Source organism: Rhagoletis zephyria, unplaced genomic scaffold (genome assembly GCF_001687245.7).
Source record: "Rhagoletis zephyria isolate East Lansing unplaced genomic scaffold, Rhagoletis_zephyria_1.1 Rzeph_scaffold_00666, whole genome shotgun sequence".
In the NCBI taxonomy this organism is placed as follows: domain Eukaryota; kingdom Metazoa; phylum Arthropoda; class Insecta; order Diptera; family Tephritidae; genus Rhagoletis; species Rhagoletis zephyria.
Genome location: NW_016157750.1, coordinates 61151 through 65387, shown reverse-complemented (window position 1 = coordinate 65387; position 4237 = coordinate 61151). Strand labels below are relative to the sequence as shown.

At 35.9% G+C, this 4237-nt stretch overlaps 1 long non-coding RNA gene across 1 annotated transcript in view; it reads left to right on the top strand.

The window, feature by feature from the left end:
- The first annotated feature begins 614 nt into the window (after positions 1–614).
- The window catches only part of LOC108360956 (uncharacterized), a 13208-nt gene continuing 9585 nt past the window's right edge, over positions 615–4237 (top strand). Inside the window, exons 1-2 of the long non-coding RNA XR_001847206.1 lie at positions 615–664; positions 830–938. This is a non-coding gene — a long non-coding RNA (uncharacterized LOC108360956). The remainder of the gene's footprint in view (positions 665–829; positions 939–4237) is intronic.

Below are 4237 nucleotides of genomic sequence, written 5' to 3'. Positions count from 1 at the left end.
GATTATTACAAACAACAATAAACCAAATTCGCCAACCGAGCCAAAACACCGAAGTACAGCCAAACAACACTAACAAAAAATACATTGGGGTGACATACATACCAGGACTTACAAATAACCAAGTACTCCGAAAAACAATAAAAAATGAGAATGTGATATATGCACGCAAGCCCCATAACACGTTCAACAAATTGTTTACGAAAACCAAAGACAAGATTGAAAAGGAGCAACAACACAATGTAGTGTACCAAATAAAGCGCAAGGGCAATGATAACGAAAGCTGCAATAAATGCTACGCAGGCATAACAAAAAGAGCATTGGGTATAAGAATCAATGAACATAGAGAGGACGCGAGAAACAAAAAGATGACAACAGCACTGGCTCAACACTTGACAACGCACGAACATATAACGGACTTCGGCAACACAGAAATTTTGGACATCGAAAGAGGAGAAAGAAGGAGAATGACACTGGAGAGCCTACGAATACAACAATTGGACAACGCAATAAACTTTAAGGAAGACGTCGACAACACGAAGAACTCATATGCAGCCGTACTAAAATTAAAATATAAATAAGAATACTTTTCAATAATTCTTCTTCCTAAATGTTATATTACCTTCAATGTGTGCAAATTAATGTAAAATTCTTGTCAATATTTAATGTGAGTTTCAAGTGATATTATGTGTATATAATTAGTGTTAAGTATACATGTACATATGTAACTATTGTTGTGTATATATGTATGTATGTATGCAACTATTATTATGTTTTTGTTAATCATGGTTTTCGTTCTTCATGTTTATTGTTTATCGTTTAAATAAAACAGACTCCCTGAAGATGACACGAGAGTGGCGAAACGCGTAGGAGGGACAAGGGAAAAATATTAGCATTTCGCCTTTTACTCCATCGGCCGAAGCAGCTCCAACCCAGCAAACGTTTTGTAAATATTTAAGGGAAAATATACGACACCAGCTTGCTGTCTCCATCAAGTGATTTTACCATCAGGCTCGAAGCATATAACATACCAGCATGCTGCTAAAATATTCATTTCTTTACAAATGGGGTCGAGGAAAGATCGAAATGATTAGAGCCGAAATTTCATAATTTTTCTACCATTTTGTTAAACATTGTTTTTTTTTTTTAATTCACAACTGCTGGGGAACTTAATCCTCCACACACACGGCTTTGATTCATATAGTGCAAGAAATTTCCGCCAAAATACTTTTTACTTAGAAAATTTAGCTAATTTCACCACTCACGACACCAGCATGCTGGTACAATCATAAAATTTTCAAAAGCATAGTTTTTGAAGTCGCACCAGCAGCTGGTACAATAACAGGACAAGAACATACACGGTCAATCGACTTGATTTGCCATTTAACAAATTAAGCATATTAAGGCCCGTAAACTTATCTACTTTAAACTATAGTTAAATAATAGATAAGTTAACAGCCCTAACACTTTCACATGTATGTATGAATGAAAACGTAAGGTACACACAATACATATATGTATATATATCAGTATTTCTTAGTTTAAAAACTCATCTCTTACATATGTAAATGGAAAAAAAATAATTGATCAAATTCATACCAAGTATGAATAAATTCTCCAAAGGCCTAAAAAAGGGCTAGGGGCAATTTTAAATTTATGTGGCCGAAAAAAGTATGTGGTAGCTAAATCTAGCCACCAAAGGCCTAAAACGGCGGCTGGTTGGCTTTAGTCTGTCGCTTCACCTGAACAACCGAGGCCGATGCTCAATTTTGGGCCAATACTAGCCAGTGCCGATGTCGATCGGACTCTAATACAAGGTTTTGGATATTTTAAACAAGTTTGAAAATATTACATTTTTAATTTCGTCGTTTAAAGTACAAAACCGCGTATCGTCATCCTGCAAAACCGCGTAACTGGCATTGGGTGCCAAAAATTGGATTTGCTCACACAAGCTCTTGACTCAAGCCTTATCCATTCGTCCTGAAATATACTATCAAGAAATGCGATTGCTTTATAAAAAAGAAAAAAATAATTTTTACAACTTCACATACGCAGTTTTGCATTTTGTTGATACGCGGTTTTGCACNGCATTGGGTGCCAAAAATTGGATTTGCTCACACAAGCTCTTGACTCAAGCCTTATCCATTCGTCCTGAAATATACTATCAAGAAATGCGATTGCTTTATAAAAAAGAAAAAAATAATTTTTACAACTTCACATACGCAGTTTTGCATTTTGTTGATACGCGGTTTTGCACTTTAAACGACGATTTACAGATGGAAAGTATACGCATATTCATCTATATATATAAAAATGAAATGCTTTTCCTATGACCGCGATGCCTGACCAAACGGCTGAACCAATTTCAATTCTGTAAAAAGTACTTTCTTTGACCTTCTGTGTGGATGGTTTTTCGATTTAAAAAAATTTTAAACTTTTTGTTGTTGTTGCCGAAAAATGAAGAATGCTGAGACCTCACGATTTCACAATATCATAGAGTTTTCCGTATAATGAATGTCACGAAACTACTAAACGGCTGGACCGAATTCGTTCATATTTGGAACATATGTCAGCACCTTGAAGGGAAATATTTCGACTAAAAATGTTAATGCTAGGTGGCGCTGGGGTCGAGATATTCATAAAAATTGCATTTAACTGCCGATTTGGCTCATATTTAGAATAAGGGGCGTGGCACATCCCATAGGCGTGAAAATTTTTATCAGCTATAACTTCAAAACCATAAGGCACATGAAATTGAAATTTTTTTTCAGACATACATATATACGGTAGGTGCTTAAATACATATATACATGAGTTTGTAAAAGGGGGCGTAGCTTATCCCATATTCGTGGAAATTTTATCAGCTATAACTTCAAAACCATAAGGCACATGAAATTGAAATTTTTTTTCAGACATACATATATACGGTAGGTGCTTAAATACATATATACATGAGTTTGTAAAAGGGGGCGTAGCTTATCCCATATTCGTGGAAATTTTATCAGCTATAACTTCAAAACCATAAGGCACATGAAATTGAAATTTTTTTTCAGACATACATATATACGGTAGGTGCTTAAATACATATATACATGAGTTTGTAAAAGGGGGCGTAGCTTATCCCATATTCGTGGAAATTTTATCAGCTATAACTTCAAAACTATAAGTGACATGAAATTTGGTATGCAGACGTATCTATGGTAGGTAACTTCAAAACCATAAGTGACATGAAATTAAAATTTGGTACGCACACGTATCTATGATAGGTGCTTATAGTAAGGTATATATAAATGAGTACAAAAGGGGGCGCGGCTCATCCCATAGGTGTGGAAATTTTTATCAGCTATAACTTCGATACCATAAGTCACATGAGATTGAAATTTGGTATACAGCTTATAGTAAGATATCCTTACTAATATTATAAACCCGAAAGTGAGTTTGTTTATTTGTTACGTTTTCACGCTTTAACTTTAAATTTAACATTAAAATTTGTACACTGGGACCATTTAGCCCAACTTAAAATATGGGATAGATTTAATTTCGATTATACGATGGGGAGTGGCACCTCCCATAAATCGGAATTTTCATAGAGTACAGGGACTTGGTATAGATGCATATACGAATATAAAAAAAATTCCATTTTCATGGAGGAGGGCTGCCACCTCTTTGAAAAAATCAAATTCGACTTAAATGAAGGAACTTATTTATTTGAAAATTATAATAAAAAGTGGATGACAAGAGGCTTAAAAAATTAGTAGTTTGAAAGGGTTGCCACCTGTTCGAAAAGACAAATTTAAATTAATTATTCAAAAGCTATCTAGAAAATTTATATCTGGGTGTCAAATGAAATATTGCTAAGAAGCCTTCAGGTTGAACATTAAACATATTCTTCTTCTTCTTCTTTTTTGGCGCTGTAACCGCCTAAGCGATTTTGGCCGAGTGCAGCAAAGCACGCCAGTCGTTTCTCCTCTGTGCCAACTGACGCCAATTGGAAACGCCAAGTGAAGCCAAGTCCTTCTCCACCTGATCTTTCCATCGCAGTGGGGGCCTCCCTCTTCCTCTGCTACCACCAGCGGGTTCCGAGTTGAATACTTTCAGAGCTGGAGCGTCGGTGTCCATTCGAACGACATGACCAAGCCAGCGGAGCCGCTGTATTTTAATTNCCCCAAAATCTTCCGCAAAATCTACTCTCAAACACTCCAAGAGCCGCCTCATCGGATGTTGTCATTGTCCATGCTTC